Source organism: Pantherophis guttatus, chromosome 6 (assembly GCF_059756535.1).
Source record: "Pantherophis guttatus breed Tessera chromosome 6, ASM5975653v1, whole genome shotgun sequence".
NCBI lineage: Eukaryota > Metazoa > Chordata > Lepidosauria > Squamata > Colubridae > Pantherophis > Pantherophis guttatus.
The window spans coordinates 63,132,501-63,146,154 of record NC_142068.1 but is presented as its reverse complement, the minus strand read 5'-3'; the positions used below and the strand labels follow the sequence as shown (position 1 = coordinate 63,146,154).

Sequence of the window (13,654 nt, the reverse complement as noted above, 5' to 3'; positions counted from 1 at the left end):
TCATTTCCTCCAGCTCCCCATTGTTGAAAGCTCTCAGCTTGTCCTGCTTCTTAGATCTGGGATTGTCCCTCCCATCCTGATTGAAAGCATTTCAGGATGCCCCAACACCATGCCCAAATTTAGCTTGTTATTCTTCTTGTGCCTGCAAGAAAAGAAGTGAGGCGTTATCTAGATGCTGTGTGCTCCCTTGTGGGCAAGCTGGGGGCAATATCACCTAACTCAAATGGGGAAAGTCAAGAGCATTGTAGGGCACACAAAAGAATAGCATAGCATAGCATAGCATAGCATAGCATAGCATAGCATAGCATAGCATAGCATAGCATAGCATAGCATAGCATAGCATAGCATAGCATAGCATAGCATAGAATTCTTTATTGGCCAAGTGTGATTGGACACACAAGGAATTTGTCTTGGTGCATACGTTCTCAGTGTACACAAAAGAAAAGATACATTCGTCAAGAATCATAAGGTACAACACTTAAAGATAGTCATAGGGAACAAATAAGCAATCAAATCATATTAGGAAATAGTCAATATAAATCGTAAGGATACCAGCAACAAGGTTACAGTCATACAGTCATAAGTGGGAGGAGATGGATGATAGGAAAGATGAGAAGATGAATAGTAATGCGGACTTAATAACTAGTTTGAAAGTGTTGAGGGAATTATTTGTTTAGCAGAGTGATGGCGTCCAGGAAAAAACTGTTCTTGTATCTAGTTGTTCTGGTGTGCAGAGCTCTATAGCATCGTTTTGAGGGTAGGAGTTGAAACAGTTTATGTCCAGGACGCGAGGGGTCTGTAAATGTTTTCACAGCCCTCTTTTTGACTCGTGCAGTATACAGATCCTCAATGGAAGGCAGGTTGGTAGCAATTGTTTTTTCTGCAGTTCTAATTATCCTCTGAAGTCAACCATTGGTGGCCATTAAATGGAAAATTCCTTAATGTGCTTCATTCATTCCAGATTATGGTTCATGTAGCACTCCAAACAGGACTGCATGGATGTCTTTCATAAAACTTTCCTTACATGTTTTGGCTTCAGACTAACCTGGAAACAACTTGAAGAGACGAAGAATTCACCAATGCAGGAAGCTACAACTTGAACCAACTTCTGGAAGATAGTGACAGTTTCTTGGACAAGATATAGAAAGAATGGCCTACTGTCTTAATTTTATCTGTAAATTAACATAGTTTTAGTAAAGTTATACTTCAAGCAGCCTTCCTTGCTGGTTAGAACATATGTTCTAGTGCAGAATTTCCTAAACTGGAGTCTTCAATCCCCACAATTCTCAATTCAATGGTTATTCATTGAATTCACCCCAGAATTAAGAGGCCAGCTGGAAACCAGGAGATTGACATAAGTAAAAACAGATATACATTTAATTTAATATATACCTCATGGCTTAATATTGAAAACAAGCATTAAAATAATTGCACTAATGCATATGATCTTTCTGCTTTATTATATCATCTTTCTTCCTTTATCATTGGCAGTGCATAGAATCAAAGCCTGCAGTTTGAGTCTAAAATTAGAAGACACCTGACCCTGGCACTCTGTTAATGCACCCATGTGGAAATGCTTATATAGGCTGAGAAAAGACCGAAACATTGTATTAGGATAACTTCTACCTGCAAAACAATATTTGTTGGTAACTTGGAATGTGTTATTCATTTCAGGGCTTCTATCTCACGTATATGTGCTATTTCCAATGAAATTTCTGCATGGCACAACATATTGCCTCATTCAGCAATCACAAGCAATTAGCAACCAATTTCTTTCTTTCTTTCCTTTTAATGGGCTGGTTGATTTTTCATTTTTGTAGCCATTTTTGCTATCAGAAATAGAGTCCTGAAACTGGAAGTGTGGGCATGTTTTAAAATTCAAATGAAAATGGGATTTGCAGAATTCTTAAAAGAATCAGTGAATTGTACAAGAATGCCTTTAACAAATGCTGCTAGTCTGCGGAATACATGTGCTTAACCCTGCATTAGCTTAAGACGATGTAACTGCTGTACAACATAGAGTGCATGGCTAATGCTACTTAATCTCTACTAAACCTACCCAGCATATATTAATAATATATATCCATGCTGTTACTGTATAAGTATATAAAATGGGTTACCTCCCAACAAAAAGTGGGGAACTTCCTGAAGAATAGTATCATGTAAAACATCGTCCCAGCAAATAAATATTTATTCATAATATACTATATCTTGTTAACATAAAATTAAAAACAAAACAATAGAATTGAACGAAAAATGTTTGCAATTTAAGCTAGATATGATTCTAGAAATGTTTAAACATTTGAAGAATTTGAAAGTAGGTCTTTTAAGTCCTTAGTTGTTTCCAGTAATGAATAGCGCTCTCTATATACTGATTCTGGGGAGTTCCATGGATTTCTCAGGAACTCTGGAAGATGAAACATCAAAACAGCTGCCTAGAGCACAACTGGAGAAAGACAAAGAACAGTTCCAACAATTGTGCACAATCCTCATTAGGCTCACATTTGGTATTAAGCTCAGCAAAATATAATTATTTTTCTAGTCCTCTCACATCACAATAATGATAATTAACTTCCTTTTTTAAAGGACCATTTTAGAGAGTGAGGGATATGATAAACATCCAAAGTATGTTATGTTGAGTATTTTAGGAAATTAACAAAAGTACCTGGATGGATTTTGAGCTGGGTTCTGGGATGAATAGATCCAACTGCATTGGTTGAACTAGGGCAGGGCTGTCAAACTCATGGCCTGCGGGCCGGATGCGTCACACACTGGCCACGCCCACTCCTGGTTTAGCGAAGGGAGAAAAAGTCACAATACATCACTTAACAATGTGACATCGCGAGTTTGACACCTGTGAACTAGGGTATCTCACTTTGTTATTTGGGAAGAATCTGAATTTATGAATGTAAAAGAAGTGGCCTTTAATATCAAGTCCTGTAAGATATTCAACTCCCCTAGTTGGCCAAAACCACCCAGGAGGTGATTTGTGGCCGGGTTCAGGTAGTGGTAAATTCAATCTTGAATGAGTGGAGTGGTTTCACTTGCCTTGCAATAGGCGATGGTACATCACCTCAAGTAATCATCTCTAGATTCAGCCATTTTGGATAAATTTCAACAAGTTCCCAAACTCCCTTTGGTAGGAAAACTGGAATAGCTGTAGTTTTAATGGACCCTGGTGAAAGTCTATTATCAGGGTCCTTTCTATGGGGCTTCAGGCATTATAGCACCAAAACAACACCGATTAAACTTGTGAATTATTTCTGGACAGACAAGGATATTAGTGATATATTTCTCCTATATTTATATAAATGTTTACATTTATATAACTGAATGGGTATGTATTCAAGGACTTCCCATTTCCAGAGATTGTCCAAAATTAATTTTCTATAATGTTGTACTACTCCAAGTGAAACTGATATGGAAGTTCTAAGTTGTCAACTGTTGCTTGTTGGTGGCCAAGGAAGCCGTTACATAGATTAATTTGGCTTCATGATCTTTCCTGGATTAGGAGACCCTTCTCATAGTCACTCATACCTTAACTGACTCTCATATCGATTACTACAATAAACTATATATGGAGCTACCTTGAAAAAGAAAACATGTCCAAAAAGTTATCTGTAACTACAGTTAACTCTAATTATTCAGAGTAGTTATGTTCTGTAAAGTTGCTATGAACACTGAATTAGTGAATTAGTGTTCAACTTTATAGAACCACTAGAACCATTTTATTTCCTAGGGGAAATAAAAGTCTTATACCATTCAGTATGACAGCTGAAAGAAAAAGGCAGATCATTACCTTGTTCAACCTGGGAATTTTTTGATCAGTCCACAGGCCCACAAATGACTATAAAAACACCATAAGTATTAATTTTGGGGTTGCAAATAAATTTCAGTTTCACCCATAAGACAACTTTACTTCCTATGCTGTACTGTCTATTATTTTCTGGTTGTCCTTCATGGTTTGTGGGCTCAACAATGTCACGGTTATCTTGGCCATCTGATAGAAGGGGCAGGATTGCAAGGCTCAAAATCCCTTATGATAAGAAATTCCAATTTATGGGACCTTGGAGATGGGCCTTCTCAGTGGCCTCTTCTTCCATTAGGAATCATTTTTCCCCCTAAAGTCCACGTGACATGATTCCCTTGTCCTTGAAGACTGCTTTAAATTTTGTATGTATTATAATACTTATAATAAACTTCCAAGAGTTGCTATGGAGAATGAGGCAGACCATAATTTGATAGATTTAAATAAATAAGGCTGTGGTAAAAACCACCCATCTTGCCTAAAGATTAGATCCTCAACTCAGAAAGAACCTGTGGCGGTAAGAGCAGTCTATCTTGATTCATCCAAATTACTAAATGCTATTTAGGAAGCTCAACTTCTGATTACACAACATAGGAAACAATATTACATTGTTATTACTTATCTTGACAAAATCATAATGAGATGAATTTTTTAAGAACATTAGAAGTGTCTATATTTTTGTTTTGGAGCAGAATGTAGTAAAAAAATTGCAGTGAAAATAGGTTCCATAGTAAGGAATACAGTATCTGTGGCAAATCTTATGCAGATAGATTCATGGGTTTTTGTGCAAAGGAGTGGTAGCAAGAAATAATAGTGTCCCTTTATGAATGGATTGGAGCTGACAGAAGTTGAAGGAAAGTGTAAGATATTAACTCATCCATCTTTTCCATAAATATATATACAGTTTTTAAACCAGTCAAGTAGACAAGACAGTCACAACATATTTTACAACAAAATAGATGGCAGGGAGAAAAGTGAGGCAAGCAAATCCTTATATTTAAAGAAAAGATTCTCTTCAATGCCTCCTACCCTTTCCATCCTAGCATTTGAGAATGCTTGAAAGTGCCAAAAATGTAGATTTTTTTTTTTAAAAAAAGCTTTTATGATAGGTAGGGCATCCCTTTCCATTCAGCAGACTGACATCCTGTGACAGCACTTTGTGGATCGTTTTGAATTGGGAACAGAGTAATCTAGAGACATAGCTCCAACTAAGCTAAATAAAAAAAAAATCTGAAATACTGCATTCCACTTTGTATTTTAAGTTTACATTTAGGCAGTGTTCTAAACTTTTTGGGCAGTAGACTGAAGCACATTTGCTTGGGAGCAATTCACAATTTAAAATCAGTCATAGTGACTTTTAACTCAAAACAATATGGCTTGGATTTGGCTGTAAATATTTTACAAATAGAGCAAAATATTGTAAAAAAAACAAGTAGTGCCTATTTCTGATTCTTTGTTGAATGAGTATAAGAGAGACTGTACTCTGGTTTAATTCAATATTAGCCATATACTTTTAAAAATCACTGATGTTAAAAATAAATATAAAGATAAATGGTCTTCCAAAAGTAACTGTTCTAAAGGCCAGATGATGCTTGAAATGAAAAAAACAAACATTTGGGTGTGTTCATTACTTTACCTACTGTGGAATGGGTAGGGATAAACCATATGTGTGCCTGCAATTAGACATTATGATTTCCAAAGTATTTACTTACCATTTGCTGAACCATTGAGTAATTACCACAGCAAAATTGCACAATCTGTTAGCTCCGTCAGTTAAGTATGTTGCTGGACAGCTTGGGCATATGTACATCCTCAAGTCCACAGACTTTTATACACTTATCTAGGGCTTAAGTATTTAATCACTTCTTTTTTACAGTTAAAATATTCTGATACAAGTAGAAGGTAATATTAATTTCTTCTAAGCTTTCATTAAAACTTCCTTGTGATTTATCTCGTTTTATTCTTTTGGCTCTAGAATTCTGAAAGCTTTAATCCTTCAACAGAGTTTTATTATCCAATGGAAGATAATATATGTAGTTCAGGTTTGAACCGTGGAATCCTTGGTACTCTTTGAACTTGTTTGCTGTTTGCTGGCAGATTTGTTTCATTATCTGACTAGGTAACATCAGTGTTAGAAAGGAGTGGGGTTTGCCCTCTGTTTGCATGTAATAGCATGTTCTGCCAGTGTCGGTAAAGTGTGGTTTTCTCCTTAGTATTCTTTGTTCAGGGTATATTTTTTTTCTACTTGATTGCCTGTTATTAAACTTTGTTTATCTGGGTATTGGCTGCTGGAGGGATGTGTTTTGATCTTTGTTTCTTCCTTAGCTTTTTTATTACTGCTTCCAAATGGTGTGCAAATACGATTTATCACTATGTGTCTAATGATTGCTATGATTTGTCTGAATACCAAGCTTCCAGAAATTTCCTGGAATTTTTGGATTTAGCTTGGTCTAAGATGCTCCAGTTTCTCAGCTGAAACTATGGTTGAGTTTTTCTGTGTGTTGTGAGATTTTATCATGTGTTCTAACTGTGCATGGATGCATTCTGCATATCTTCTGCCTGTCTGTCCTATGTAGTGACTTGCTTATTATTTTGGTTTACTTTAGATGTTTGGAGATCTTTCATTGGTTTCTGTGCTACAGTAATTGATCTATGGTTGTAGTACTGTGTTGCTTGTTTCTGATATATCTTTTCCATACCTTGTGTTGCTTGTGCTACAGTGGGTTGACTAGCCAGGCACTTTTTTGATAGAATAGCATAGGTATCCATTTTGTTGGGAAATATTGAACAGGTAGCCTGGTAAGTGCCCAATCACTGACAGTGAGATAGAGTCCTTTCAGCAATTTAACTACATGTGGCAAGAAAGTGAATAATCCTATATGTGCCTCTTCACCAATTCCAGCTCCTTCTTTGCAATTGATGTATAAAGACAATTAATAAATGAATTCTTCATTTGATTGATTGCTGCACAGTAACATGTTTAATTCACTCTAGGGCTGAAAGAGATAACCAGCTCTAGAAAGCACAATACCAAAGGGGATATAAAAGCTCTCCATTCTTATTCCTACCAAGCTTTTTAGTTGGGTAACTTGAGAAAAACTGAGTTCCCAATATGGAACTATTACAGCATTGATAATGCCAAAGTGGCAAGATGTCACTTTGCAGTATGTTCTAAAATATGATTAAACTTAATAATTGGGTAATAGTAAAATAATATGCTAATCAAATAGGAAGGAAAAGCAGCTGCTCTTCTAGACCATACTCAACAAAATTCTCCTTTACTTTTATATATTCCCAGTAGATGCACATAGTACATCATTATCATTATGGAAAAAACTTACTGTAGTAGTTAATTTCTAAAACAATCAGCTACACTTTGTGGTCATAAATCCATGAGTCTAACTTATTCATCTGGTTTCATATTGAAAAAAGGAGCAGAATGAGCTGTGATAGGCCGAAATTAGATATATTAAGACTTTATTACTCCTCTCCCTTGAGTTGCCTCATTTAATGAAGAAATGTAACATCACATAAAACTGTTGCATCATCATGAGAGGCACATGATTAAAGAAAGGTAAACAAAGAGCTTGAAATGAAAAGAAATAGAGGTTACCAAACATTTCCAAAGGGCACAGTTTTTTAAATTTGATTCTGAAAATCAGAAATGTATGGCAGTGTATGAAAATATGAATGTTGCACCAATGAATATATCTTTAAGGCTGCTTCATATTTTTCTGGGATGATGAAACTGTCCACTATTGCTTTAAACATACTTGGAGAGAGTGGCTATCCTCATGGATGCTAAAACACCTTTTTGGAAATAAATCTGAAGCACGACATGGTGCTATTATTTCAGGCAGGTCAGGAGGAGAGTTGGTCAATGGCTCCAAGCAGTCATCTGAAGCTGCAGCTGCAGCAGGACAACTCTGAAGCTTCAGGTGAGGAAAACATGCAGCTGCAGCTGGTAAGCAATGAGGAAGAGGAATTGCCTTCTGCATCTGATCCGAAAACACAAGAAAAGGCAGGAGCAGTGAAGGTCAGCCTGATTACTAGCAAGGAGGCAGCCTTGTTTCTCTTGATGGGCTGTACCAGAAGCTGGCTATTTAGCACAGTGGACAGATGGAGCGATGCTGGCGACAATGAGAACAAAAGAAGGACTAAGGGGCTATGATAGCAGTGTTCCAATATCTAAGGGACTGCCACAAAGAAGATGGGGTCAGCCTATTCTCCAAAGCACTTGAAGGCAGAAGAAGAAACAATGAATGGAAACTAATCAAGGAGAGAAGCAACCTAGAACTAAGAAGAAATTTCCTGACAGTTTCCAATTAATCAGTGGAATGTCTTGCCTTCAATAGTTGTAGCTCCGTCACTGGAGGTTTGTAAGAAGAGATTGGACAACCACTTGTCTGAAAAGATATATGGGGTTTCATGTTTGAGCAGGGCATTGGATTAGAAGACCTGCAACTCTGTTATTCTGTTAAAAGTGCAATGAAGTAAAAATAAATCAATCAATAGAAAAAAGGTCCAAAGATGTAGCAGTCATTCATTTGGTTATAAGTTAAACTCTTACTCTGTGTTTACAACATACGTCTTTTCTTTCTATATTCTATTTTATTTAATTATGAAAACCACAAATTCATTTTTTTCTGTTTCACAGAAAAAGTCAATAGGTTTCCAGTTAGTAGTCAATGTAGATTTTTTAAATCTAATCAAACAAGTCAATTTAGCCAACTCAGCGAGTCCCATCATTTTACCAAACTGTCCTCCATTGTGGGTAATGCCAAATCCTTGTGCATACAATAATCTTGCTGCAGTTATCATGTACAAAAATAAAGTTCTATGACTTTTTTCCCCAACTGTTTACCAATCCGAAAAGGAAGCCCCTGGTTTCAATTGTGTCTTAACCTTTAAAATTATCTGAATCAGTGTGTATATTTGAATCCAGAATTCTCAAGTTTTTTTTACAAATACCAACAGTATATCATATTAAAAAAATGCTTTAAGTTTATAACATAATGCACATTTCAATTATTTCAGCCAAATACTTTCCCTGGTTCTATCGGTATATTATGACCAAAATGTTTAGTCCACTTTATCATGTGTTCTTTCACTTCTGTTTCACATTTCAATGAAAGTGGACACGTTTTTAGCAACTATATGTTCATCATTTGTACACACTTCTATTTCAAAGTCAGACTCAGACTGCCCCAAACCATAAATCGTTTCATCTACTTTAAATCTAACCTTTGTAAACAGAAAAAGAATTGACAATTATATCCCACAATAGCCCCATATCAATGAACATGATAGGCTAACATGATCACTTGGGATGGTGCTGAAGTCAGTTTCTGGGCACATGGATCTCAGTTCACCCAGCGCTTCCCTTGTTCCCTTCTGTAAGCAAAGAAATCCTCTCTCTTCTGAAATTTCCATTTTGTGACCCCTTCAGCGGGAGTTGCCACGAAGGATTCTGCAAAGGAGAACCGAAGCCGTCATAGAAATGCCTACTGCTGAAAAAAAAATAGTCAGGGAAAAACAGCCCTCATTCATAGGCAGATGTCTCTAGTCGGCTGTAGTAGTTAGCATGCAAACACAGGCTTCCACATGTTAATCGGAAGAAGTCAGGGCACACCACAGGCTGATGTGTGAAGCAGAAATATCCTGCATCTGTGTGATGAGGTAATGCACACAGATGTGAATGCATTACTCCATTAAGATTCCTATGAGGCAGCCTGTGTTAGTCAGCTACAAGTGCAGAAGCATTTTATGCAGCCTTCTGTTCCCTGAATTGGGGGGGAGTTTCTGCTTGTGCGTTTGTTGTAAACCAGCCTTCATTTTTTTACACCTCACATTTTTGTTTACCTAAGATATTGAGGTAAAACGACTCTGGTTGTCCCCGAATATAGCTAGGCTAACCACTTAAAAAAATAAATTTCTTTAATTTTACTGCTGAAAACCACACTGCAACTCAAAACATTGCTCTCATAACCAGAACCACAGAGTGATTTGCAAATAGTTATACAGATCTATTAAAAAATGTTTCCCATGGTCTTATATCAGATAAATGTGTATACGATGCAGATTTGAGAACAACCTTATGTCGAAGTCTTTAAAAATATGTCTTGCAATCAGGGCGGGTTTTTTTTTTCCTCACAAAGATGAAATAGGAGTGTAGTTTTAGATTATATTGTTTCGTGTTGTTCTTGCCTGCATCCCCTTCTCCTTTTGTTTTATTGCCGACTTAAGCAGAGAGAACATCGGATGGCTATTATTTTCCAAGTGTGCTGCTTGTTAATCCGGTGACAAAAACAGCATGAGTCATGTAATATTGTGCCTGAAGTTTACCTTTTTAGTAATTGTTCTACACACAGACCCAGATTTTTTTTTTAAAGCTAGGGTGGGGGAAGGGGGAGGAAACTAAACAATGAACATGTGTAAACTTAAGGATTGACAGGCTTTAGGCTTCTGCAGCTACATATCCTGGAAAAGAAGGGGAAAACAGTGCTAAGAAAACAAATGATAGTTAGTGGATGTGAGGGCTCTGACATTGCCATCTGACAAATTGACCCCCCTGCTTGACCTTCTGCAATATGTTTCCACAGGTAATTCCATAACTCTCCAGCCAACTTTTAAAGATTTCCTGTTTGACAGCAGGGAGAAAGGAAGTTCCCCCATCACCGTGGAGCCCAGCACCCAACGTGAAACATCAGCATGCTTGAAACCTGTATAATTTATATCAGGTTTCATCGCCTACCCATACTCTCATGATGAAATTTATTTCTGCTGATAACGGAGGTTTTTTAGCTCTGCAGAGCTGAAGTCGGTGTGGCAAGATGTTTCTGTTGTTGTTGGAATGTGCGCTGGAGTGGACTGTGAAACTGATGAATGACCAACCGTGGCAGATTCATAATCCGGAACTTGGTGCAGCTGCGAGGAAACTAATGGCTAGCGGGGACCACAGAGGTCCCTAAGCTAATACCTGTCTCCTCCATCACAAATTGATGGCATTAAACAAAAAAGTTGACTCTTTTCACATCCTGCCAATCTAATTTTGGTGCCCCTGCAGCCATCTCAGTATCTAGTGGCACCAAGGGCAGTAAATGCAGCCTGTGGGATGGCTCAGATAGCATCTGTCATCTAGGCGTGCTGCTGTCTCGGCTGTCTGGCAAGAGGGGGACATTACTGGGCAGACATCCCCTTTGGCTGGTTGCTACAGGACGGCGGTGGCCCCATGCTGGTCTCTCTCTCTCTCTCTCTCCCTCTCTTTCTCCTCTGCATCTCTGGCTTGCCTTTGCCTCTTTGCGAAGCATATGGTTTCACTTTTCTCTTTCTTCACAGGGAACCAGGACAGTTGAGGCATAACTGCTTTTACTTGTTCCTCTCCAAAAGGTTGCACTGGAGGAAGAAGGTCCAAAAATAACATCAGTGTGAGAAGTCATTAGTCATTTTTCACTGTACATATGTTAACTTGACCCACCGTATGTTAATTCATGCAACATTGGCCTCACATATGGCTTCAATAGGAATCCCAACTGATACTTCCTCCTGCATGGTGCCTCATTACAGGCAAAACTTCCCAGAGCTTCATCATTAACACTTAGGTGAAGTTCGACTTCCAAATTACTTTGCTGGCCTGAGGTCAGGGGAAAAAGAAGGGCAGAATGAGAATAAAATATAGAGGTTAAATATGCCAATCAAATCCTGCATTCAATCAAAGATAATCGGGCCGAAACATGAGCATTTGATTGTATAAATATTTTCTTTGACATTTGCAGGATCCAGGCTATTCTAAATACTGTCTGTCCATATGGGGGGGAGGGGGGTAAGGAGGGAGCTGAAGAGAAAGGTAGGGAGAGAAAGAAAGTAAAAAGAGAGAATGTTCATTAATTTGAAGCAGCATTCTGAATATGTTATCTTGCAAAATTAAAAGCAGGCTAGATATAGTTGGCAAATAATTTCAGGTATCAGAAACTCTCAATTTACCCTGAGGTGTGGACAATATAACTACCAGATAATAGAAGCTGGCAGTTAATAGAACCTTAGGATTGTCCAAAAGCCTGCAGAGAGATAGAGAAGAGTTGCTGAAAGGGGTGAAAAATTGGCATTTGTGTAAGTGCTAGCATCGTCCTCCCCTGAGGTGCCCAAAGATTGTTTGGCCCTGAATTTTGGTAGGTATAAGGATGGACCTTTTTCAATTTTCAGTCATAGGAACACATTTGGCTTTCAATGGCTGTTTCTAAAATGCTTGAGATTTTTATTTAATGATGACCCTGCCTAGTTATTGTATTGTCATGTTATAGCCCAAGGGTGGGGGGAGACAGAGGAGGGGGAGGCAGAGAAGTGTGTGTGTGTGTGTGTGTGTGTGTGTGTGTGTGTGTGTGTGTGCATACATGCATACTAAAAATTGGAGGAAAATAATGTGTTTAAGGATGCTAAAGGGGCTGAGAAGGGAAAATAGATAAGCATTTTTAAGATTGGAGTAATTCACAGGTAACAATGCTGTTATGCCACATTGAATCAGTTGGAGAACAGATGAAAAACAAACAAGCAATCCTATCTAGTAGCTATCCAGGCCAATCACAACCCATTCAAAATTTGAGGAAACCTTTGGTAAATTTGCTTTGTGAGCAGGGACTAACAAACTTATTGCTAGGTGGCTGATAGCTATAATTTGAATTTACTCACAGTGTTCTGGAGCCTTTCTGGAAATTAAAATAGAGGTTTAAAATTCCCTGATTAAAAGGAGGACGATGGAAACAGAGGTGAGATGACCAAGGTTCTCAGTACCTGACTCCCAACTAGGTGAATCCAGTAGGGTGGCATAATAAGAAAAACTGTGCTGAGGGCAGAGTCAGCTTCAGTCACTTGTCTATGTCATATGTGCTGACATCTTTATGTATAAGGTGACCAATCATCCTCCTTTATGGATGACAGTCCTTCTTTTGTAGGACTGTCCTCCCTAAGAGAGAGTGTCGCTTTTCGAGACACTCTCTCGAAAAGTGTCCTCCTATATGTCCTCCTTTTCGATATTTGAAGACTAATCTGTAAATCTTCGTAGTTGATCGATTCCGATCTGATCCGTTGCATGTAATGTGATATATTTGTATTTGACATGACAATTCGTCAAGGCTTGGTACAGTGCGGTGAGATGCAATTATGAGACACATGCACTCCGCACAGGAGAATTGTTTTGAGAGTGTGCGCCGCACGCAAGTGGCTTTGTTTACTTCTTACTGAAACATAACATGGCATACACGCACACATTAGACTCCTTGTTGCAATGAATAAAATGTTTCTTTTATTTATGATATTTTTTTTCTTCAATTTATTTGTGTCCTCCTTTTCATTGTAAAAAAGTTGATCACCTTATTATGTATCTTTGTAATTGATGTTTTATTAAAGGTTTCTTTAAGGTTTCTTTAATAAAAATTAGATCATGTTTAATCCCTATCGATTAAAACTTATTTACTGCAATTGGCTAGCACTTGGAGTCATCTAGACCATCAGTCCCCAACCTTTGTGGTGAACAAGGCCGCGTGAGTGGTGGGCCGGTGCACGCACGCACACAGATCTTTTGTGAGTGGTGGGATGGTGCACATGCCTGTAGATCAACTTACGCAAGTGACAGGCTGGCCTGCTGCTCGTATAGGTTGAGGTGTGCGCACGCTCTAGCCAGGCATTCACGCAGCCCAATTCTGGATAGGCCACAATCTGGTAGTTGGCCATAGCCCAGGGGTTAGGAACCCCTGATTTGACTGCAAAATTAAAGCAGAACCTAATGTATTCAGGTACACCATAGCTATAATATCAAATATAATATCAAAGAGTATCGCTCCCTCTCTCCGT

General features: G+C 38.1%; 1 long non-coding RNA gene across 1 annotated transcript in view; it reads right to left on the bottom strand.

Moving 5' to 3' along the window:
* Nucleotides 1-8,399: 8,399 nt before the first annotated feature.
* LOC148113137 (uncharacterized) overlaps nt 8,400-13,654 on the bottom strand; it is a 34,313-nt gene continuing 29,058 nt past the window's right edge. Inside the window, exons 2-3 of the long non-coding RNA XR_015728520.1 lie at nt 11,286-11,441; nt 8,400-11,203 (exon numbers count right to left, since the gene is read on the bottom strand). This is a non-coding gene — a long non-coding RNA (uncharacterized LOC148113137). The remainder of the gene's footprint in view (nt 11,204-11,285; nt 11,442-13,654) is intronic.